At 38.2% G+C, this 26,173-nt stretch overlaps 1 protein-coding gene across 6 annotated transcripts in view; it reads right to left on the bottom strand.

Moving 5' to 3' along the window:
* Positions 1 to 26,173, bottom strand: part of BMPR1A (bone morphogenetic protein receptor type 1A) — a 142,662-nt gene that overhangs the window by 94,811 nt on the left and 21,678 nt on the right. For 2 of the 6 annotated variants that reach the window (XM_035023272.1, XM_035023271.1), the window contains exon 2: positions 426 to 579. The exons of 1 other annotated variant lie outside the window; for it this stretch is intronic. The gene's annotated coding sequence lies outside the window, so the exon portion shown is untranslated. Of the gene's footprint in view, positions 1 to 425; positions 1,540 to 26,173 lie in introns of those variants that run through there. 3 more of the 6 variants (XM_035023267.1, XM_035023264.1, XM_035023273.1) reach the window with 2 other exon arrangements.

Below are 26,173 nucleotides of genomic sequence, written 5' to 3'. Positions count from 1 at the left end.
GCAGAGGAAGAGGAAGAAGCAGGCTCTCCGCTGAGCAGGGAGCCCGACGTGGGGCTCGATCCCAGGACCCTGGGACCATGACCTGAGCTGAAGGCAGACATTTAACCGACTGAACCACCGAAGTGCCCCCACTAGTCTTTCTTTAAAATACTCATTCAGAGATTCAAAGTGAGGTTAAATGACTTACCACCATCACCAAGTGCCATTAAACATTTCTCTTTTTTAAAGTAATATAACACCATATTTGCATTTTGATACTAGTTTGGGGTTGGAATGAAATTCACCTTTAAATTTACACTTGTTCTTGAGACGTTTCATCTATGTACAGAAGTACGACAATTAGCATTTATAGAGCACCTACAGTGTGGGCCAGGCACATTACTAAGCATTTTCACACTTTGGTATTTCATTAAAGCCAAAATTACCTTGTAAAGTAGATTTTATTATCTCATTTTACAGACGATTTGCAATAGTTCACGAAGTGCCCAGTTTTTGTTTCTCTGCCCTTAGAATCCAGACGAAATGGTTGGTTAAGGCTTGCTCTTTTGACAGGTATCATCAATCAAGAATTACAACCACCTTAAATAAATCACAATGAGAAAAATGCAAAGTGAAAGTATTGAAGGATGATATCCTTTGAAAAAACAGCTAAACCTTCATTTCAACTCCTTAAATTCCTTAGGTCCACTGATCTTCCAGTCACTGAAAGAGTCATAGTTGTTTTCAAGACAAGTAAAATTGAAGTCAGCTCTTCTTTTTGGTTCATGTTTCTTTTCTAGGGCCTCTAAAAACACTGACCATTTTACAAAAAAACAAATCTTTTCATTAATTAAAGAGGAGCACAAAAAGAGCACAGGCTGCTGTCACCAAGAAATTACTGAGCATATGTGCTCGGCAAGGCCGAGTGCTAGGCCCTGTAACACAGAACTAAGTACGGTTCCCTACTCACTTGGAGCTCACAGTTTCTAGGAAGGGAAACAGATCTTAAAGAAATGTCCATACAAATAACAATTTAATTACAGTCATGGTAAGTGCCACCAAGGAAACTTAAAATGGGGTGCTATGATAGCTTTCATAAAGTTGTGCAAGTCTAAGTAAAAATTGGGCAGAATCTCAATATAATCAGGAAAGTAAAAAGACAAACTTCTCTTGTTCCTGTGAAGTGGCTCCTTTAAAAACATACAGTCTGAAGGATTACATTAAATCTCTACAAATACCTGATTCTATTTATATTTTATATATCCTAGAGTAAGTTTCTTTAAATTCAATTCTGATGTCTTCAAAGCCACTCACTCCCCTACAAGACAAACACACATAAATACTGAACTTCAGTATTTTGAAAAGCAAAACATTTATCAGCATTTAAGTCCAAGGCTCAAAGAACATTTAAATATAACACACATAATATACTTATAAAAATTAAAAACAGACAAAACCAGTAACATTTATCAAATAATGTGGAAAGAATGGTTAAAATGCAACTTGTAGTGAAACCATGTAAAAAAACCCATAATGTTAATTTTTTAAGTATATGGAAATTAGGATAAATGGGCCAATTACTTAGCTTTTGAAAAAACATAAGAATAACATGGGTTAGGGGGCACCTGGGTGGCTCAGTCGGTTAAGCATCTGCCTTCAGCTCAGGTCATGATCCCAGGGTCCTGGGATTGAGCCCCACACTGGGCTCCCTGCTCGGCCGGAAGCCTGTTTCTCCCTCTCCCACTCCCCCTGCTTGTGTTCCCTCTTTCACTATTTCTGTCTGTCAAATAAATAAATAAAATCTTAAAAAAAAAAAAAAAAAAAAAAGAATAACATGGGTTAGGAAAGTACAAAAGCAGCAAAGCACTAAAACTGGTCATAGTCTTCCAGTAAAAAAATGGCACCTAATATAAGGAATAAATTTTAAAACTTTTTTTTTTTTAAGATTTTATTTATTCATTTGAGACACAGAGATACAGAGAGAGAGAGAGAAAGCATGAGCAGGGAGAGAGGCAGAGGCAGAGGGAGAAGCAGGCTCCTCGCTGAGCCAGAAGCCCGATGTGGGGCTCGATCCCAGGACCCTGGGATCATGACCTGAGCTGAAGGCAGACGCTTAACCATCTGAGCCACCCAGGCGCCCCCAAAAACTTTTAAAATATGCTTAAGAAAATGTGTCCAAAATGTCTCAAATCTCACTAGCAATTAATGATTTTATGTCAAAATAATAAATAACAAATGTACAAACTGTTCAAATACAATAAATATATATAAATATAAATACATTAAAGATCTCTCAAGGGGTGCCTGGGTGGCCCAGTCGTTAAGCATCTGCCTTTGGCTCGGGTCATGATCCCAGGGTCTTGGGATCGAGCCCGGCATCGGGCTCCCTGCTCAGTGGGAAGCCTGCTTCTCCCTCTCCCACTCCCCCTGCTTGTGTTCCCTCTCTCTGTCAAATAAATAAATAAATATCTTTTTAAATTTTTTCTTAAAAAAAAAAGATCTCTCATGAGATTTATCTCCGTTTTCCTATTTTCTCCAAGGTTTACCTGCATCTAATTTATATATACATATGTACTTAATGGTTCAAGTAACATCCTACAGCAGTATACATATCTCACCAGTCACTTTTAAACATCTTCCCTGTTTCATTCAGTCATAAATTTGTTAGTAATATAGGGAACCACATGACAATCTTTTTGGAACAAGGTCCACACTTAGACACATGAAGTTCAAAAGTAAGGCCCATATGGTCCTGAAAGTATCATGTGACTTGAAGAATGAAAAATTCACAAATCCTCACAAACTCGGCTTTTCTTGCTCCTTCCAAAAACTGTCTTTAAAAGGACAAGTGAACAGGGGCACCTGGGTGACTCAGTCGTTAAGCATCTGCCTTCGGCTCAGGTCATGGTCCCAGGGTCCTGGGATCAAGCCCCACATCAGGCTCCCTGCTCAGCGGGAAGCCTGTTTCTCCCCTCCCACTCTCCCTGCTTGTGTTCCCTCTCTTGCTGTGTCTCTCTCTGTCAAATAAATTAAAAAATCTTAAGGAAAAAAAAAAAAGGACAAATGAACCATAACAGGAGTCATCTTATCATCCCATATTTATTTAAAATCTAATACATTTAGGAGCAACTGAGCCACACATCTGCCTTTGCTCGGGTCATGATCTCGGGGTCCTGGGGTAGAGCCCTGCGTTGGACTTCCTGCTCAGCAGGGAGCCTGCTTCTCCCTCTCCCTCTGCTGCTCCCCCTGCTTGTGCTCTCTCGCTCTGTCAAATAAATAAATAAAATCTTAAAAAAAAAATCTAGGGTGGGAGGATGGGTTAGCCTGGTGATGGGTATTAAAGTGGACACGTTCTGCATGGAGCACTGGGTGTTATGCACAAACAATGAATCATGGAACACTACATCAAAAACTAATGATGTACGGTGATTAACATAACAATAAAAAAGTAAAAAAAATTAAAAATTAAAAAAAAAATCTAAGGATGCCTGGGTGGCTCAGTCATTAAGCGTCTGCCTTCGGCTCAGGTCATGATCCCAGGGTCCTGGGATCGAGTCCCACATCGGGCTCCCTGCTTGGCAGGAAGCCTGCTTCTCCCTCTCCCACTCTCCCTGCTTGTGTTCCTGCTCTCGCTATCTTTCTGTCAAATAAATAAATAAAATCTTTAAAAAAAAAAATCTAATACATTTAAGGTACTCCATATATATGATGTAATAGGAGCCAGACAGAAAGTCATGTAACCAAACTTCCAGCACAGTGTGGCTGGCTTTCACTTTCCTTGTAAGCTAATACCTACTTTACCAGGTTATTTTAAAGATCCTCCCCCAAAACGGCACAGTATTTGGCATACTGTATGTACACAAATGGTGGCTAGTATAATTATTTTAAATCAGATTAGAGACAGGAAACAAATAGAAAGAAAATGAACAGTACAAACTGCCATTAGAAGCCCTACCAAAGCAGAGAAAAGGAAGAAATGCCCAGGAGCCCAGCTGAAATTAAAGCTTCACGGAGAAGGTAAGAGACAGGCTCTGCCTATCAACAAGTCTCGGACTTATCAGACAAGAGGGAGAAGGAGTGATTAACAGAGAAGCAGAGATAAGACTACAGAATTAGGGGCACAACATAGAAAACTAAATCCAGTATCATTATTAGTGAGCAAAAAAAAAGAAAGAAAAGAAAAAGAAATTAGAACTAAATCATGCACTAGAAAGAATAAAACCTGTATGAACAGGACAAAACAGAACAAGTCCCAATGTCTAATCACAAATTTTTATCACAGGTTATCTTTTCTCTTTTAGAAAAAAAAAGGGTGTTGAGACAACAGTCTGTTTAGAAAATACAACACCTACTCTCAAAATACTAAAAAGACTGATACAAATGTGACTACCTACTTCTATAATATAATCTGACTACTGATGATAGTGACTTTTTCAGAAGAGTATTAACCAAATCAATGAACATTACTAATACTTAAAATGACCTAGAAATGAGGGGGGAAATGCAATACTTTTTATTGGGCTGATAATGTTTAGCAGAGGTATAAGTAGTTTACAAATAATGCTTAAGTTTCTTAAACCCTCAGAAATGGGACTAGTTACATATAAACGTATTTATGAAATATAAGGATCCCCCATTTTTTGAAGATCAAACTAGGCCACTTCCCTTTTTTGAAAGACCTACATGAGTACCTATTTTCACTAACCGAAAGACATCCAGAGAGGATTTTCGCTTTTATGAAAAAGGCAAAAAGCAAACACAGCATTCAGTGTTTGTTTCGCAGCAAGCCATTACAGAAAGAGTGCGCGTGCAGCAGCTAGAGTGGCGCCACCAAGCTCCTTCCCCAGGAACTGCACTCAACATCTCAGCAGCAAGGTGCCTGGGGTTTGGAACAGTGTGGGTAGACTTGTGCTTTATCTCGATTTATTTTGTGCATTCATTAGCAAGATGTGTCCTAAGGTACCAGAAAAACCTAAGAGAAGTTATTTTTGGGGTCTGGGAATGCTCAAAAAATTTCCCATATAAATTAATGGTAGCTGCTTCACTTCATGCCATTTTGGTTTTTACCAGGAAAGGTCTCATAGGAACCCTCTATCTTCAGATAGCAGGGGAAACATGCACATTCAAATTTTAATAACCATTTTTTTTAATGATTCCTTGAAGGTTTAAAAAAAAAGTTTATATTCTTACTAAAACTAAACTGGGAAAAATTACAACATAAGTCAAATTAACATTTAGTATATGGCACTGGGATTTTTATGACAGTTTTTATGTGAACAATCTTTTTAAAGTCTTCATTTATCTAAGAGCAGCAAGGATATAGAACAAAAGAAATATTGTAACTGCTTTGGGGATTTTTTTACCACCATATTTCAAAAACACACAGTCCAATTCATGCCATTTTGTGCCAAGAAAGCTATTTTTCCCCTCAAAATACAATTTAAAATACTCTCTAAATTTAACTCAATATTAATATGAATTAAATTTACATTTAACTGCAATATAAAAATATAACTTGTAGGCCTTTCAAAGAAAGTATCTTTTTTTAAAATACCTCTGAATATACAAAGAAATAATCTTTAGGCTTACTTGGAAGCTAAACTATATAAAAGTAAAGCCTTTAATAGAAAAAATAGTGACTTTTACAAATATTTAAGTTAAAATGGCTCTCTTTTGGAGCCCTGTCAGAGAAAATATCTAAGTCTGTTGCTCCCTAAGTGGGGGCAGGGTTGAAGATAATGCTGCAAAAGCGATCCTAGCCTTACCAGTGCGGCTGTAAACTTGAAGTGCAGTGGTAGGCTCTGGAACAAAGAATGTGTAACTTGATCTCTTTTCCTTCTCTCCTCCTTCACAGCAACATTTAGAAAGTAATTTAACTTCTCAAAATGGCATCTTTGTGCTGCTTAGGGGAAAAACATCTACTGACTAGTACAGCGTAAAGGAAAAAAATAAGAAATCAAATCACTTTTTTAAAAATGGGTTTTCCTTTACAGTGGTATTTTTGTGTCAAACATTCAGTATATATAGACAAGCCAATTATAAATGAAGACTATTTTTGCTACGTGAAGGCCCACAACACAAGATTAAAAAATGCGGCTCAGGTTTTAAGAACAACTTGTCAAACACTCAGTATACAGACAAGCCAATTATAAATGAAGACTTTATTATTTTTGCTGCGTGAAGGCCCACAATGCAAGATTAAAAAATGCAGCTCAAGTTTTAAGAACGATTAGTCTTATTAATACAAGGTGGAATTAGTATTTATTTTGCTTCTACAACAAAGAGTCATTAGCTCCAAAGAAGTTTCCAGAAGAAAAAATAATTAAGAATACAAGTAATCTGGATAAATTTGAATTTAAAATCTTTGTGTCTAAAAGAATCATGCAAGTTATATATGCTTTTAATTTTAATATCTCTTCATTTACCCTAATTTAATAAAGGAGACAAGTCAGTTTGAAAATCTGGAGAACAATAAAAACCTGAAAAAAAAATCTGCTAGCCAGGTATCAAAGGATGTACTGAACATTCTCACCACGGTCAAAATGTTTAAAGGTTTCCTAAAATACCACCAAAATTTTATATAACTTTTATACATCTCAAAGCACTTCTACATTCATGACATAATTTGATCCTCACAACAACCTTGTGAGTTAGGTGGTCACGAATTTGCTTAGTTGAGACAGTCACAAAAAGGTTGGTGGAAGTCTCTCGACTCCAGTCAATAGCCCCAAACTATTTCTATTTCAGTACATACCAGTAAGCATTATTACCCCCTTTTCACCAGAGAGGAAGGAAACAGGCTCAGAAGTAAATACCTTGCTAAGGTCACAAGGCTGATATACTAAACTGTAATCCTTACACCTATCAAAATAGACAAAACAGTTTAATGCAATGTAACCAACAAAAAAGCCAACTGTGGTAGAATCATGGTCCCCTCAAAGACATCCAAGTCCTAACACCCTTGGAACCTGTGAATGTTACCTTATATGCAAGGGACTTTGCAGATGTGATCAAGGGTACAGAAACTGAGATAAGATTATCTGTTGGTCTCAATCGAATCATGGTCCTTAAAAGCAAAGAACCTTTCCCAGCTATGGTTTGAAAAAGACAGAGATGACTTGGAAAAGACAGAGATGATGGTGGGTCAGAAAGACAGAGACCATGTTGGCTTAGAAGATGAGGAGGCAGGAAGCCATGAACCAAGGATTGTGGTTGGCCTCTGGAAGCTGGAAAAGACAAAGAATCAGATTCTCCCCAGGAGCCTCCAGAAAGGAACACAGTCCTGCAGATTCCTTGATTTTAGCCTGGCAAGACCTGTGTTGGATTTTTGAGCTGCAGAGCTGTAACATAATAAATCTGTGCTATTTAAACCACTAAGTATGTGGTTAATTATTACAGCAGCAACAGAAAACTAATATGCCAATTGTACTATATAACCAACGGCTATAGACTGAATGCCTGTATCCCTCCAAAATGTGAGAAATAAATGTTTGCTGTTTATAACCCACTCACTTTATGGTATTTTGTAACAGTAGCCTAAACAGACTAAGACAACTGACTATTTTGTTTTTTAAAATCTTACAATACTAAAAAACAATCTGCCAATGAGGAGATATGTCAGCAGAAATCCTATCCTGCATACAGATGAAATAAAAGTACAGGTATCCATCACTACACAACTAGGTGTGGTTTTGCTGCTAATGACATTCTGGCCCAATGTTATACCTAGAAAGTCTATTAATTAATCATTCAGTCATCCATGTCTACAGTTTAAATGGAAATTTTTTTTTTTTTTTATTAACAGACAATGTACTATTTGTTTCAGGGGTACAGGTCTGTGATTCATCAGTCTTACACAATTCACAGCACTCACCATAGCACATACCCTCCCCAATGTCTATCACCCAGCCACCCCATCCCTCCCACCCCCCAGCACTCCAGCAACCCTCAGTTTGTTTCCTGAGATTGAGTCTCTTATGGTTTGTCTCCCTCCTGGTTTTATCCCGTTTCAATTTTTCCTCTCTTCCCCCATGATCCTCTGCCTTGTTTCTCAAATTCCACATATCAGCAAGATCATATGATAATTGTCTTTTCTCTGATTGACTTATTTCACTTAGCATAATACCTTCTAGTTCCATTCACATGGTTGCAAATGGCAAGATTTCATTTTTGATGGCTGCATAATATTCCTGTGTGTTGTGTGTATCACAAAAAATTTTCCTTTGACCACAAATAAGCTTCTAAGTGCTTAAAAAGTTACTTGGAATTCAATTATCATTACTATTAGGATACACAGTGGATTTAAATGACAAACATATTACAGATTTGATAAGAAATTAACAACATTAAAGGTAAAAATTTTACCAGAAATATTGATGAGATAGATGGGCCTTTGCTAAAATTAGACGATGCGGCATATTCTTGTTTTTTTTTTTTTAAGATCTTATTTATTTATTTGAGAGAGAGAGAGAGAGAGAGAGAGCAGGGGGCTGCAGAGAGAGAAGCAGACTCCCTGCTTGCAGGGAGTCTGATGCAGTGCTGGATCTCAGGACCCTGGGATCATGACCGGAGCCTAAGGCCAACGTTTAACCAACTGAGCAACCCAGGCACCCCCGTTTTTTCATTTTTTAAAAGAAAGCATGGAGAAATTATGTTCATACAAATAGGTGAATGGGAATAGAAGGTATTTTGTCAGTAGTCACATAAGTTTTAAAATTCCTTCTTATTTGTTGAAAAATCCCATAGTGATTTACCATCAAAAATGTTTTTAATGATTTAGCAGCTGATTATTTCTGAAAACTGGAATTGAAAAATCCTTCAATTTCATTGGAAGCAAAAAATTGGAAGCCATTAATGGATTTACTCCCCAAAGATTAAAGCTATTTACCTTCTCAATGCTAACATCAACATTTGGAATTGTCACTTTAGTGATCCCTGAGGTTTTGTTTAGTTTTGGGGAGATATATTTAACATACCATAAAATTCACTCTTTTAAAGTGTTCAATTCAGGGGCGCCTGGGTGGCTCAGTTGGTTAAGCGACTGCCTTCGGCTCAGGTCATGATCCTGGAGTCCTAGGATCGAGTCCCGCATCGGACTCCCTGCTCAGCAGGGAGTCTGCTTCTCCCTCTGACCTTCCCCCATCTTGTGCTCTCTCTCACTCTCTCTCTCTCAAATAAATAAATAAAATATTAAAAATATATATTTTAAAGTGTTCAATTCAGTGGCTATCAGCATATTCACAAACGTGTACAACCATCACCACTATTTAATTCCAGAACATTTTCATTACCCTAAAAAAGAACCTTATGACCATTAACAAGCACACACAACTCCCTCTCTACCTAGTCCACTAAGCCATTTTCTGTCTATGTCTATGAATTTGCCTATACTGGACATTTCATATAAATGGAATCACACAATATTTGGTCCTTTGTGACTGGCTTCTTTCACTTAGCATAATACTTTGAGGTTAATCCATGATGTAGCATGAGTCAGTAGTTCACTTCCTTTCATGGACGAGTATTCCAATGCATAGATAAACCACATTTTATCTATTTATCAGTTGGCAGACATTGGGTTGTTTCCTCTTCTTGGCTATTATGAATAATGCTGCTATAAACTTGCATGTGCAAGTTTTTGTGTCAACATACATTTCTAATTCTCTCAGGTATATACCTAAGAGTGGAACTGCTGGATCTTATAGTAATTCTATGTCTAACTTTTTGACAAACAGCAGATTGACTTCCCTAAGCAGCAGCATCATTTCACATCCCCACAAGCAGTGTGAGTACTCCCATTTGTCCACATCCTTACCAACACTTGTTATTAACTGTCTTTTTTTATTCTCACCATCCTATTAATGGGTGTGAAGTATCTCACTGTGGTTCTGATTTGCATTTCTCTGATGACTAATGATATTAAACATCGATCTATCGTTCTATCCATCTTACTAGCCACTTGTACATCTTTTTTGAAGAAACATCTATTCAAATCCTTTGCCCCCTTTAAAATTCAGGGTATTTTTTTGTTAGTTATAAGTGTTCTTTTCATATTCTGGACACAAGTCACTTATCAGACATATGATTTGCAAATATTTTCACCTATTCTGCGGTTGTCTTCTCACTCTTGACAGTGTCCTTTGATGTATGCAGGTGTTTTTTTTTTTTTAAGATTTTATTTTTATTTTGAGAGAGAGAGAATGAGAGACAGAGAGCATGAGAGAGAGGAAGGTCAGAGGGAGAAGCAGACTCCTTGCTGAGCAGGAAGCCCGATGTGGGACTCGATCCCGGGACTCCAAGATCATGATGAGCCAAAGGCAGTTGCTTAACCAACTGAACCACCCAGGTGCCCCCGCAGGTGTTTAATTTTGATGAAGTCCAATCTATCCATATTTTTCTACTGATTGCTTATATTTCTGATGTCGTATCTAAGAAACCACTGCCTAATCCAAGACCACAAAGATTTACACCTAAGTATTTTTCTGAGAGTTTTATAGTTTAGCTCTTACATTTAAGTCTTCAACTTACTTTGAGTTAATTTTTACATATGGTATGAGGTAGGGATCCAACTCCCTTCTTTTGCAATTGAATATCCAGTTGTCCAGCACCACTGTCTTATTGTCTTAGAATTATCTTGAGATCCTTTTCTCCCCTGAAGTACTTCCACCACAGGGCAAATGCCTCATGGTAAAAGCAGGGACAGAGGAAGCATTATGCCATTCTTTTGTAAAATGAAGAAGGACAGCAGTGGAGAGGAATGTGGGAAAGAAGTAACTGCCTGAAAGACTGGTTCACAGGAAGATCAATTTTAAGAAAGAGCACATGCAGAAGTTTAAGGTCTGGACACTGATTCACTTAAAACTATCCATGTGCTTGTGTACCTCCAGGAGTTTGTGTCTCCACTTGAACACTGTGCTACACTCCTGCCTCAATTCTGGGGGGAAAAGTTATCATTTGTGAACAATTTTTTCATATTTCAATTGTGTAAATAATGAAATAAAATGGGGCTTAGGATGAATCTAGTGATAAAAAGAAGTCTACAGGTTTTTCACCCTATACCACTCAGCCAAATAGAAAAATTCACTTCTGGGGCACCTGGGTGGCTCAGTGGGTTAAGTGTCTGACTCTTTGGCTCAGGTCATGATCTCAGGGTTGTGAGATCGAGCCCTGGGCTCCGTGCTGGGCATGGAGCCTGCTTAAGAGTCTCTCTCTCTCCCTCTTCCTCTGCCCACCCCCCAAAAAAAGAAAAGAAAAATTCACTTCTATTCCATTTTACATGAAACATATTTGGTTCAAAGCATGAATTAATGGAATGGAATTTTTCTTAATCTTATTTTATTAACGCAAGAGTAATAACAAAAAAGCACTAAGAAATCCTACCTTGAGTCTACTAGTTTACTCACTTTATGCCTAGGCTCCCTTGAAACAAACTCTACTAGGCTAGGGACACAGTATGGCATCGCTGAACAGAAATGTTACAGTCAAACCCTCAGCTCCATGGTATGCCACTTCTCTTTCCCCTAAAATGTATGTTTAGTCAAATTCCTTTCCCCTGAGATTGGTCCAAATTACGATACTGGCAAACAGATATGCTATTTCCTCTTATCACATAACTGACAGTTTCATAGGTTTGTAGTGTAACCCTGGGGTGATTTCATTTCCCATGACTTTAATTGGAATTAAGCACAGACAGTATTTTCACACGTGATAATTTACTAAATATTTCTGCCCATGTTAACTAACTGTTCACCACTTTTGAATCCTAATCTAAGTACTTACCCAATAAATTTGAATATTTTATTTTGGATTAAAAGCTTCCATCTGTTGTTGTATATTTCATACCCCAGTGTTGCCTTCCATTTTACATTTTATTGGTTTTTATTGTGTAAAAGTTAATTATTTTTCAAGTACCCAAGGATTAATTAGCGGCCCTTTTCTCCACTGGTGTGTTGTTCCTGGTGCTAAATTTAAAATGGAATTGTTTCTGTACTCTTATACAATTTGTTTAATTATTCCATTTTTTAACCTACTATTACGTGGTGTGGTCTGAACTGAGATATGTTTTAAAAGAGTGTGAAATCTAGGGGCGCCTGGGCGGCTCAGTCGTTAAGCACCTGCCTTCGGCTCAGGTCATGATCCCAGGGTCCTGGGATCGAGCCCCACATCGGGCTCCCTGCTCGGCGGGAGGCCTGCTTCTCCTTCTCCTACTCCCCCTGCTTGTGTTCCCTCTCTCGCTGTATCTCTCTCTGTCAAATAAAGAGTGTGAAATCTATAATGCAAACATTAAGTGGTATTGTTATGTGCAACTTTTAACTCCGATATCATTTGCAAAGTGATAGAGATGACATGTCAACCAGGTAAACACTGATTATTCAATAGTGCTGAAAAACTGGCTGGCTGTCTGGCTTCAAAGAAAAAAAAGAGCCTTATCTCACTCTTTAAACCAAAAATAAATTGTAGATAAATAAGATATTTAAAGTAGAAGAAAACAGTTTTGTTCTCAATTTTTAATTATTCTCAGACAAGGGGAGGCCATTCAAGGGGAGGCCATTCTAAGCATGACACACAAAGTTACTGAGGGAAAGAATGGTAAGTTCCTTTTAGGAAAAGTGACACGTCAGTTGCCCATTAGACATCCAAGCAAAGCATAAATCCATATTGCTTAGGAGGGGTTCAGGCTGGCGATTAAAAGTTGGGCATCATCAAAACACAGATCGTTTCAAAGCCTGGAGGTAGGATCAGATCAAGGGAATGAATGTGGCGAGGTGAAAGGACTGGGTCCTCAAGGCACTCCATGAGAAACAAAAGACTGAGAGGGAAACAAAGAAGACCAGTCCTGGAAGCCAAGTGAAGAGAGTGTTTCTGTGGGGAGAGAATAAGGGACCACCTGTGTCAAGTACAGTTAACAGATCAAATAATTCAAGAGTAAAAAAGGAAGAGTCATGGGTAACCTTCACAAGAGCAGTTTAGGCAGGTGCTGGGAGGGAGAGCCTAATTAGAGGGGGCAGACTCAAAAGATAAGAGAAGGAAAAAACTGGAAACAAAATATAAATATATCTTTTGAAAAAAAAGAGGTGGGGGGATAGAGCAACAGAAGGAAAAGTGGAGTTAAGAGAGGTTGTGTTCAGGATGAGAGATGGAATTAGATGCAGCACAGCACGGGGCGTGGCCCTTGCTACCAGGACGGTCAGGTCATTCCTTAAGATAGAGGAAAGGCAGAATACATGGCGTATCTTCTTAAGGCATCTACTTTCTCAGTGAGATAAAAAGTAAATTTGTGTACTGAGAGTAAAGAATGCTGAAAGTAATGTCAGAGGTCTGAGGAGGAAGAGGTTTAAATGACCAGCTAGGTCAGACTAGCAGAGTAAATGGACTATTGTTGAGCAACATGAAGGGCTCATCTGACTTGATAGTCATTAACTGGAAGTAAGACCAATCGGCAAAGCTAATTCTCCAGCCACTTGATGCAGCAAAAGTCCAAGTGCACAACCAAAGCACCCAAATGAAAAGCAAACACTGAACTGAAGGGAGAAATAAACAGTAACACAACAATAGTAGATTTCAATATCCCACTTTCAATAACAGATAGAAGCAGACAGAACATCAGTAAGAAAACAGATTTGAACACCACTTTGGACCAAACGGCCCTAACAGACATACACACAACACTCCACCCAACAGCAGACAAACACACATTCTTTTTTTTTTTTTCTTTAAGATTTTATTTATTTATTTGACAGAGAGAGACATAGTGATGGAGGGAACGCAAGCAGGGGGAGTGGGAGAGGGAGAAGCAGGCCTCCCGCGGAGCAGGGAGCCCGATGTGGGGCTTGATCCCAGGACCCTGGGATCATGACCTGAGCTAAAGGCAGCCGCTTAACCGAATGAGCCACCCAGGCGCCCCCAAACACACATTCTTAACCACACATGGAACATACTCCAGGACAGATCACATGTTAGGCCACAAAACAAGTCTTTACAAAGTTAAGAATACTGAAATCATACCAAGTATCTTTTCCAACCACAAAGGAATGAAACTAGAAATCAAGTGTAGGAAAACTGGAAAATTCACAAATATGTGAAAATTAAACAACACACTCTTCAACAACTAATGGGTCAAAGAAGAACTAAGGTAATTTAGAAAATATCTTGAGACAAATGAAAACAAAAACACAACATACCGAAACTTATGGGATGCAGCAAAAGCAGTTCTATGGGGGAAGTTTACAGCAGTAAATGCCTACAACTAATAAAGAGAGAGTCTGAAGTCAACAATCTAACTTTACACCTCAAAGAACCAAAAAAAGAAAAACTAAACTCAAAAGTTGTAAGGAAGAAACCGAAAATGATTACAGCAGAAATGAACAAAATAAAGGACAGAAGAACAATAGAAAAAATTAATAAAAGACTTTATTTTCTGAAAAGATCAACAAAATTTACAGACCTAAGAAGGACTAAGAAGAGAGAAGGCTCAAATAACTAAAATCAGAAAGAGGAGACATTACAACTGATGTCACAGAAATAAAAAAGATTTAAGAGACTATGATGAATCATTATACATTAACAATTTGGATTGCCTAGAAGAAATGAATAAATTCCTAGAAACATACAACCTACCATGAATCATGAGAAAAAGAAAACCTAAACAGACCTGTAACTAGTACAGAGATTGAATCACTCATCAAAAATCTTCCAACAAAGAATAGCCCAAGACCAAATGGTTTCACTGGAGACTTTTACACATTTAAAGAATTTACAGAATTAATGCCAATCCTTCTCAAAGTCTTCCAAAAAACTGAAGAGGAAGAACAATTCTAAACTCATTTTATGACCTCTGATACCAGAGCCAGACAAAGATACTATTAGAAAACTTTAGACCAATATCCCTGATAATACAGATACAAAATTCCTCAACAAAATACTAGCAAACTGAGTTCAACTGCACATTTAAAATATTACACACCATGACCAAATAGGATTTATCCTTGAGATGCAAGGATTGTTCAGTGTAAGAAAAGCAATAAATGTAATATACTACATTAACACAAGGAAGAACAAAAATCACATGATCGTCTCAACTGGTACAGATAAATCATTTGACAGAATTCAACAATCTTCCATACAAAAACACTCAACAAACTAGAAAGTATTACTTCAACATAATAAGGTCATATATGAAAACATCATACTCAATGATGAAAACTGAAAGTTTTTCCTCTAAGATGAGGAACAAGACACAGGTGACTGCTCTCACCACTTCTACTCAACATACTACTGAAAGCCCCAGCCAGAGCAATTAGGCAAGGAAAGAAAAAAGAAGGCATTCAAAACAGAAAGGAAGAGGTGAGCTTTCCGTACAGCTTTGGAGGCCAAGAGTGAAAATGGCGGCCTCCCAATCTCCACCCTGGAGGAGCCAAGAACTCGGGGCCCCGCTCCTCAGTGAGCCCCCAGAGAAAAGCCATCAGTCACTCCCATCTCCCCGGTCTCCGGCTGCACTCCGTGCTCACCCGGCCTGTGACCGCGCGTTTCTATCTCTGGCACCCGACCCCGTGTGGAGTCTCCAAACCCAGCAGATCCCTGCGGTGCACTCCCGCGTGGCTCCTCCTGGGGGAGGAAGTACTTCAGAATGTGAACATGACTTGGCCTACTAACAAACATACGAGAAGACATCCACAACGCAGAGTACTAACCACTATACGATCACGGCCCCAAAGAAGACATCCAAACGGCCAACAGACACATGAAAAAGTGCTCAACATCACTCGGCATCACGGAAATCCAAATCAAAACCTCAATGAGATATCACCTCACACCAGTCAGAATGGCTAAAATTAACAAGTCAGGAAATGACAGATGTTGGCGGGGATGCAGAGAAAGGGGAACCCTCCTACACTGTTGGTGGGAATGCAAGCTGGTGCAGCCAGTCTGGAAAACAGTATGGAGGTTCCTCAAAAAGTTGAAAATAGAGTTAGCATATGATCCAGCAATTGCACTACTGGGTATTTACCCCAAAGATACAAAGGTAGGGATCTGAAGGGGTACATGCACCCCGATGTTTATAGCAGCAATGTCCACAATAGCCAAACTGTGGAAAGAGCCAAGATGTCCATCGACAGACAAATGGATAAAGAAGAGGTGGTGTATATATATACAATGGAATATTATGCAGCCATCAAAAAGAATGAAATCTTGCCATTTGCAACAATGTGGATGGAACTGCAGGGTATTATGCTGAGCGAAATAAGTCAATCAGAGAAAGACATGTATCATATAACCTCACTGATATGAGGAATTCTTAATCTCAGGAAACAAACTGAGGGTTGCTGGAGTGGTGGGGGGTGGGAGGGATGGGGTGGCTGGGTGATAGACATTGGGGAGGGTATGTGCTATGGTGAGCGCTGTGAAGCATGCAAGACTGTTGAATCACAGATCTATACCTCTGAAGCAAATAATACATTATATGTTAAAAAAAAAAGAAGAAGAAGATAGCAGGAGGGGAAGAATGAAGGGGGGGAGATCGGAGGGGGAGATGAACCACGAGAGACGATGGACTCCAAGAAACAAACTGAGGGTTTTAGAGGGGAGGGGGGTGGGAGGATGGGTTAGCCTGGTGATGGGTATTGAGGAGGGCACGTTCTGCATGGAGCACTGGGTGTTATACGCAAACAATGAATCATGGAACACTACATCAAAAACTAATGATGTAATGTATGGTGATTAACATAACATAAAAAAATAAAAAAAATAAAATCCTTTGTCCATTTTAAAATTGGGATCATTTTATTTTTATTTTTGAGTTGTAAGAGTTATTTATATATTTTGGATATTAATCCTTTATCAGATATATGATTTGACAATATTTTCTCCCATTCTGTTGTCTGTCTTTTCCATTTATTGACAATTTCCTTTGAAGCACAGAAGCTTTTAATTTTATCAAATTTGATTCATCTATTTTTTCCTTTGTTGCTTATGATTTTGATGTCATTTCTAAGAAATAATTACCTACTTTGAGATTACAAAGACTTATGACTATATTCTGAATAGTGTTATATACTTTTACTTCTTACATTAAGGTCTTTGATATTATAGTTTCCATTTCTGTCAAAATTTTGTATTAATTTTTGTACATGGTGTGAAGTTGGGGACAAACCTAATTCATTTACATGTTGATATACAGTTGTTCCAGAACCATTTGTTGAAAACACTGTTCTCCCCCCTGCCCCACTGAAAAGCCTTGACACCTTGGTCTAGAATCCATTGACCGTAAATGTCATATTTTACTGCTGGAATCTTGATTCTACTCCATTTATGTGTGAGTATTTATATATATATATGCCTATATATAAGCCAATCTTTATGCCAGTACAATACAGTCTTGATTGCTGGAAAAAAAGAAAAAAAAAAAAACCCAGAAAGGAAGAAGTAAAATTATCTGTTTACAGATGACATGATATTATATGTAGGAATCCATAAACATTCCACACAGGGGAAAAAAACCTGTTAGAATAAATGCATTCAGCAAAGATATAGGATATAGAATCTACATTCAAAAACTAGTTGTGTTTCTGTACACTAACAATAAAAAATCCAAAAAGGAAATTAAGAAACCAAACCCATTAAAAAAAAGAAAAGAACCCCATTTACAATAGGGAGTGGGGGAATGGGCAAAATAAGTGAAGGGGAGTGGGAGATACAGGCTTCCAGTTATGGAATAAGTAAATCACATGAATAAAAGGCACAGCACAGGGAATACAGTCAATGGTCTTGTACTAGCATTGTATAGTGATGGATGGCAGCTACACTTGTGAGCATAGCATAATGTATAAACTTGTCTAATCACTATGTTGTACACCTGAAACTAATGTAACTTTGTGTGTCAACTATACTTCAATAAAAATTAATATTAAAAAATAAAATGGAAGAAAAAAAGAAAAATGCTGAAATAATTTTGTTGTTTTGAAAGATGTATATTTACAGGTTCACCAACATAGAGAATGTTTTCAGCTTAGGATCATTTCAATGCTTTGTAATAATAAATTGACATGAAACAGATTATATTAAAAAATAAGGGCCTATTAAAAAAAAGGAAAGAAAATACTTTGGAATCAAGTTAATCAAGGAGGTGAAAGACTTGTGCACTAAAAACTACAAAACATTGCTGAGAAAAATTAAAGACACAAATAAACAGAAAGACAATGTCCATACTGCCCAGAGCGATCTACAGATTCAGTGCAATTCTTATGAAAATCCCAAGAGCATATTTTGCATAAATAGAGAAAACTATCATAAAATTCATATGGAATCTCCAAGGACCCTGAATAGCCAAAACAATCTTGAGAAAGAACAAAGCCAGAGGCCTCACACTTTCTGACTTCAAAACATATCAAGAAGCTCTACAGTAATCAAAAAGTATGTTACAAGCATAAAGACAGACATACAGACCATCAGAATAGAATAAAGACCCCAGAAATAAACCCTCACATATATGGTCAAATTACCTTCAACAATGGTGGAAGGCTAGTCTCTTCAACAAACGGTGCTGGGGAAACTGGATAACCACATAAAAAAGAATGAAGATAGATCCTTACCTTACACCATGTACAAAACTTAATTCAATATGGGTTAAAGAGGGGTGCCTGGGTGGCTCAGTCGGTTGAGCATCTGACTCTTGGTTTCAGCTCAGGTCATGATCTCAGGGTTGTGGGATCAAGCCCTGTGTCGGGCTCTGTGCTCATCAGGGAGTCTGCTTGGGATTCTCTCTCTCCCTTTTCTTCCCCCTCTGCCCCTCCCCTCATTCATGCTCCTGCTCTTTCTCTCTCTCTCTCTCAAATAAATAAATAAATAAATAAGATCTTTTTAAAAATGGATTAAAAACTTCAGCATAAGATCTAAAACTATAAAACTCCTAGAAGAAAATACAGGGAAAAAGCTTCATGACATTGGGATGAACAATGATTTACTGAATATGACACCAAAAGTAGAGGTAACAACAACAACAAAAATGGACAAATGGGACTATGTCAAAACTTAAAAACTTTCACAGCAAAGGAAGCAATCAACAGGGTAATAAAAAGGCAACCTACAGAATGGGAGAAATACTTGCAAACCATAAACTGGATAGAGTATTAATAACCAGAATATACAAAGAACTCCTACTCGTAACAAAAAAATAATAGTAACCTAATTAAAAATGGGCAAAGGACTTGAACAGACATTTTTCCAAAGATATACAAATGGCCAACGAGCATCTGAAAGATGCTTAACATCACTAATAGTAAAATTCATCAGTGAAATCCAAATTAAAACCACAATGAGATATCACCTCATACCCATTAGTATGGCCCTTATCAAAAAAACAGAAAATAACAAGTGTTGCAAGGATGTGGAGAAACCAGAACCCTTGTGCACTGTTGGTGGTAATGTAAAATGGTGCAGCCACTATGGAAAAACAGTATAGAAGCTCTTCAAAAATTAAAAATAGAACTATCATAGGATCCAGCAATTCCATTTCTGGGTATATATTCAAAAGAATTGAAAACAGGATCTCAAAGAGAGATGTGTACACCTTTGTTCTTTGTGGCATTATTCACAAACCAAGAAGCGGAAAAAACCTAAATGTCCATCAACAGATTCATAGGTAAAGAAAATGTGGTCTACACATGCAATGGAGTATTATTCAACCTTAAAAATCAAGGAAATCATGTCCTATGCTACAAACATAGATGGATCTTGAGGACATTATACTAAGTGAAAAAAGCCAATCCCAAAAAGACATGTACCGTATGATCTCACTTACATGCAGCACCTAAAGTAATTAAACCCATAGAGACAGAAAGTAAAAGGGTGGCCAGTTGCCAGCGGCTAAGGGGATGGAGAAATGGGAAGCTGCTGTTCAATGAGTATAGTTTCAAAGCTGAAAAAAGTTCTAGAGAGCTGTTGTATAACAATGGGCACATAATTAACAATACTGTAGTGTACACTTAAGTCATTAAGAGTGTAAATTTATGTTACGAGTTTTTTACCACACACACAAAAACATGCAGGGTAGGCACAACTGGATTTATCCAACATTGGAGTTTCTCAACTAAGCAATGAAGCAAGTGAGGGCAAGGGTGTTGGGGAATATTTGCAGCTGAACAATTATGACTGACCACAGAATTCAAACTGAATAAGGAGCAGAGTGAGAACATAAGGGGGAGTGGGTGAGGAACAGTAAAAAAGCAATAGGGTCAGTGGGTTGTAGGTCCCAGTGAGATAAAAGGATTGTTTATACTAGAAGGCATGAGCTGGAAGGATCAGAAGTGATGATCAGAGAGTAGGGTACATGAAATTGAAATTACAGATTTATGATTATGATCACATTATTTTTTTTTAAAGATTTTATTTATTTGACAGAGAGAGACACAGCGAGAGAGGGAACACAAGCTGGGGGAGTGGGAGAGGGAGAAGCAGACTTCCCGCCAAGCAGGGCGCCCGATGCAGGGCTCGATCCCTGGACCCTGAGATCATGACCTGAGCCTAAGGCAGACGCTTAACAACTGAGCCACCCAGGCGCCCCTTTTATGATCACATTATTATCATATAACAGATCTGAGGCCGGGGCGGCTGAGGTAGAGAGGAAGACACTGGCAGAGGTCAAGGAAACAAGAGACCAGGAAAGTAGTGGAAGAATCAGCCACCTGGATGTTGAGATGGATCATCAAGAATTAAAATAAACTAGTATTGGAGATAGTGAGCCATATAAAGTAAAATCTTCACAGAAGAGAGAGGGTTGGGGAGAGGATGAAGGAATAAGCCCAGGTCCCATGGAAAACTGCAAGGAGCAGTAGATAGTATTACCGAATGAGGAGACTGAAAAATCATGTTTTCTGTTTGATGTTAAGTAAAGTGAGAGGGAGAGTGGTGTGGGAATAGCGAAGAGGGGCAAGGAAGAGAATTCATTTCCAAGTCCAAAGAAGAGTTGTCTGAAAGAGAAAACCCCACCGACTTAAGTGGGCTGCAAAAGAAATCAGGGTTTTCCAGTGTGAATCAAGTTTTAGTTGCTGGGGTTCTTAATCAGAGGCCCATGACCTCACAAAATTCAGGAGGTCCATGAACTTGATGGACTAGATGGGAAAAATTACATCTTTAGTTTCATTAACCTCTAACTGAAATATAATTATTTAATTAGGAGAGTAGGCAAAACCCACAGTAGTATGAACAGTACCTGCAACTTTGTAACCAAAAGAAATTGGATATTCTCATCAAGTTACATTGCTGCAGATAATTTAAAATATTATTTATGCCTCATCATTTTTAAAAAATTAGGGTAGTTAAAACCCACCATTGGGTTATTTAATGAGTTAATAAAAGAACATATGTATTACTATATTTAAAAAGGTTTAGGGGCGCCTGGGTGGCTCAGTTGGTTAAGCGACTGCCTTCGGCTCGGGTCATGATCCTGGAGTCCCTGGATCGAGTCCCGCATCGGGCTCCCTGCTCGGCGGGGAGTCTGCTTCTCCCTCTGACCCTCCCCCTCTCATGTGCTCTCTCTCTCTCAAATAAATAAAATCTTTAAAAAAAAAAAAAAAGGTTTAACTACTTTAATATCTGTATTTCAACATAATTGGTTTCCTTAGAAAACCAATGTGTTTTATCTTACACATTTAAAAACACTGGTCTGAAAAGGGGAACAGACTGCCCAAAAAGCTTCAGAACGCTTGAGAGCAAGAAGATGAATAGAATGGTCAGAAAATGAGGCACAACGGAAACGCTCCAGGGGTTGGAGGGCAGTGGAAGGAAAGGGTCAGCTAAAGAGATTAAACACAGCCTTAGGTCCCCGCAAGTTCAATGAGAGGTTAAACAGAATGAGGGAGACATAGAAAATGTTAAGTGGAAAAGGCAAGTTGCAACACAGAATGCATAATGCCTAATGCATAATGCCAAAACACACAAAAATGGAAATATACTTTTGTAAAGGGAGAGAAAATTGTAGAAGGATATATAAAGTGGCAACCGTGGTTAAGAGAAATAAACTGAGAGGGAGAGAGCAGCAACAAACGCAGAAAGGGGAAAGCTCACTTTTCCATATTGTTTGAAAAGTTTGCTGCCAAGTATGTATTACATTAAAAAAAAAATCTAGTTATTTTTAGGGGAATCCTTTTTCTTTTCCTTTATATATTCTCTTGTATTCTTGCAGGACACTAAGGGCTAGGTTTCTGAGCTCTCCAGAGAACTCAGTGATGCATTCTTTCAGAGAATGCTGTCTAAAAACAAAAATTTTTTCGGAGCCCCTGGGTGGCTCAGTCATTAAGTTAAGATTTCCTCTGGAAATCTGTGTAACACAGGGATCATCAATTACTTTAAAGTCTTGTAAAAATATCTGGCCCTTGGGCGCCTGGGTGGCTCAGTTGTGAGCAACTGCCTTCGGCTCAGGTCATGATCCTGGAGTCCCTGAATCGATCCTGCATGGGGCTCCCTGCTCGGCGAGGAGCCTGCTTCTCCCTCTAACCCTCCCCCCTCTCATGTACTCTCTCTCTCTCTCATTCTCTCATTCTCGCTCTCTCAAATAAATAAATAAATCTTTAAAAAAAAAAAATCTGGCCCTTTTAAAGGGTATATCTTCAACAATTTTTTCTATTTCTTTTTTTTTTTTTTAAAGATTTTATTTATTTATTTGACAGAGAGAGACACAGCGAGAGAGGGAACACAAGCAGGGGGAGTGGGAGAGGGAGAAGCAGGCCTCCCGCCGAGCAGGGAGCCCGATGTGGGGCTCGATCCCAGGACCCTGGGATCATGACCTGAGCCGAAGGCAGACGCTTAATGACTGAGCCACCCAGGTGCCCCAATTTTTTCTATTTCTTCATCAGCTACTGGATTACTGAGCTTAGTGTTGCTCTTTTTTTCAGAGAAAATATTTTACCAGTTGGGTTTACTACACGCTTTAGGTAGTTTTACCCCTTATCAAGTTGAGGAAGTTTCCTTCTTTTCCTAGTCTACTGGAAGTGGTTACTGAATTTTATCTGGTATCTTTTGTTATCAATTGAAATGATATTATTTTCCTTCTTTGATTTACCAATATAGTGTAAATGACACTAAAAGGTTTGCTAAGATCAAATCATCCTTGTATCCCAGGGTGAGTTTTTCCCTACACAGTTTTGACATACTGTTGGGTTCAGTTTCCTACTATCTTATTTTGGATCTTACAACTAGGTGATAAAGGAAAATAGCCTATTGTTTTCTTTTCCTGTGCTATGTTTTTTGCTAACAGAATTATGATCGCTTCAAAGGGCATCTTCTCTTTTACATTTTTTTTCTTTCCTCTGGAAATCTATGTAACACAGGGCTCATTAATTACTTTAAAGTCTTGTAAAAATATCTGGCCCTTTTAAAGGGTGTATCTTCAACAATTTTTTCTATTTCTTCATCAGCTACTGGATTATTGAGCTTTTCTATTCCTTCTGAAAATTTTATTAATTTATATTTTCCCAGGAAATAATCTGTTTCATTAATTTCTAGAATGTGTGGCATGAAGTTATGCATGATATCCTCTTCTGAGGCTCTCATCTCAGTATTTGTAGAGGTGTCCCTGACTTGTTTGTAATGTTTGCCTTCAGCTTGTTTCCTTCTTAACCAGGCTTGCCCAGAGTCTGCCAGCTTTGGTTTTACTGTCAAGAGCTATTTTATTTTGGGAGCACAAGGCTGGCTCAGTTAGTGGAGCATGCAACTCTTGATCTTGGGAGTTGCAACTTCGAGCCCCATGTTAGGTATAGAAATCACTTAAAAATCAAATCTTAAAAAAAAAAAAAAAAAGTTGTTTTATTTTTCATTAACTTGTAATTTTATATTTATTACTTCCTTCGTTCTACTTTATTTGGGTTTATTTTGTTTTTAATCAGTTTAAACTGAATATCTTGTTCATTCAGCTCTAATCTTTCCTGTTTACTAGTTAATATTTAACTGCTATGAATTTTCCATAAAGTTTCACATTGGCAACATTGATATGTAGTGCTCACTGTAATTAACTTGTAAATTGTGTGACTTCAGTTATGATCGTCCCTTTAAGCTACTTAAAAGGAATTTCTCTTCCCTTGCTCCCAAAGAAAGTAGATGTTTTTGTTTATTCTGTATGGTTCTGTTTTTTGGGGGGAGAGGGGCATCCTACTTACGCTCATTTCTATTGCACTATGGTCAGAAAATATAAATATAACCTATTTTATTTTTGCTTTCTGAAAATCTACTGATTTGTGGCACAAAACATGCTCACTTTTTTGACTATCCCACATGTTGGGAAAGCATACACATTCTTAAGAAATCTCTGCAGGAACAACCAGTCTTCATTAATAATCCAGAACTTAGAAATGTAAAGCCACTGAATACCAGTAGTTCTTTTTCCTCCCCATAGCCACACAATGCCTTATTTCGGCAATGCATCTGATTCACTGTTCTCTCTATAGATCAACTTCCGATCACTCAGCTACTTGAATCCCACCCTTGAATCTGTGTCTAATGACCTGAGCACTCCAGTACTAACTCTACTCAGTCTCTGGTTATGCAAAACAAATTCCTAGGCCACACAATCCAACTGGCCCCACCTGGATCAGGGTCCCATCCTCACTCTACTCAACTACAGCCAAGGAAAGCAAGGTCACTGTTGAAAGGCTTTTTAAAGCTCACCCACAGCCAGGCTCCTCCACTTCCAGGAGCATGGGAGAACTACACTCCTCTACCCTCTTGCAGTTAGATAAGCCAAATGACTAGTTCTGACTGTTGATGTTACATAATTACTGGTTACAAGACCCTCCAATGTTTTCTTCCCTTCCACAGCAACCAAGAAAAGCCATGTGTTCCAGAGGTACAGTTACAAGAGAACAGAACCTCTGACAGGCGTTATCTCAACTGCCTACTTCATTCAAGCTGTACATGGGATGAGAAATAAACTTTTTGCTCCATCTAGCCAATGAAATTCTAGGACTTTGTTCATTAATGAGGCATAATTTAGCCGATCCTGATTAATACTGTCCTGCTGACCATTAGCTCCCAGAGCTGTGGGGAAGTCCAATTCTCTGATATATTCACTATTTATAATAAAATTGACCTCTCTAGTACAAATGAAATTTGGGGGAAAGAGTCTTTCTTTTCTACAGTCTTCAAATTTTTCTAAAAATAATACATGTGGTTTTCATAATCAGAAGAAAAACACCCTTTAAAGTGCTAATAAAAGCTTCAATGGACTTAGCACTTTGGAACTGGAAACTTAGCCATCATCTAGTTTAGTCCTGATCACTTTCATACTATAGAACAGAGAACTGAGACCTGAGACCTGAAGCATGTCCTGAATAAGACTACCCAACCAGTCAGTACTGGACTAAGGGTAATTACTCAGGCCTCTGGACTGCTGAATTTAAGTCAGTCACGATAACACATTTTAAGATTTATGATCTCTTTCTTTTAAAACACACTTTCTGTGAATCTCCATGGGTCTATTTCCCCACTTTATCATAATCAGCTTTGTACATTACCTCACCACATCCTCAACATAAATAAGCTTAGGTTTCCTATTATCCACTCTCCTAGTCCTCTAACCTTTTCTTTCCTAGCACCAGTATCACACTGTAATCATATACCTGGGTGGGTTTGTGATTTTTTTTTTTTGATGCTGGTCTCCCCCACTAGAGCATAAGCTGGATCCATGAAAGTAGAACTCAGGACTATTTTATCCACTATTAATAATAACCAAGTATGGACAGTTTGGGGTCTATAACAGGTACTCATTACATACTTAACAAGTTAAATTATACTTTCCAAGTCTTAAAGACAGAAATAATCACCAAGACTAAAACTAATCATCTCAAACTTGTTATCGGTTTCTTCAGAAAGCCTGTTCTCCTTAGAAAAGTTAAGGGTTCTATGGAAGGGCCAAGAAAATGGAAGGTTTTCAGAAAGGGTACTGAGATAAAGCCTCCTAGAAACCAAGAAAACTAGGAATGAAGCTCTGGGCAGAGGAAGTCCAAACATACTAACAGGAAGGGCGCCTGACTGGCTCAGTTGGTAAAGCGTGCGACTCTTAATCTTGGGGTCATGGATTCAAACTCCACGCTGAGCGTAGAGCTTGCTTACATACATACATACATACATACATAATTTTAAAAAATACTAATAGAAAAACAAAGTAAACCTATTTCAATCATACCTTTCCCCCTTATTAAAAAAGGAA

Source organism: Mirounga leonina, unplaced genomic scaffold (assembly GCF_011800145.1).
Source record: "Mirounga leonina isolate KUSES-001 unplaced genomic scaffold, KU_Mleo_1.0 Mir_114, whole genome shotgun sequence".
In the NCBI taxonomy this organism is placed as follows: domain Eukaryota; kingdom Metazoa; phylum Chordata; class Mammalia; order Carnivora; family Phocidae; genus Mirounga; species Mirounga leonina.
This window is presented reverse-complemented; position numbering and strand designations above follow the sequence as displayed.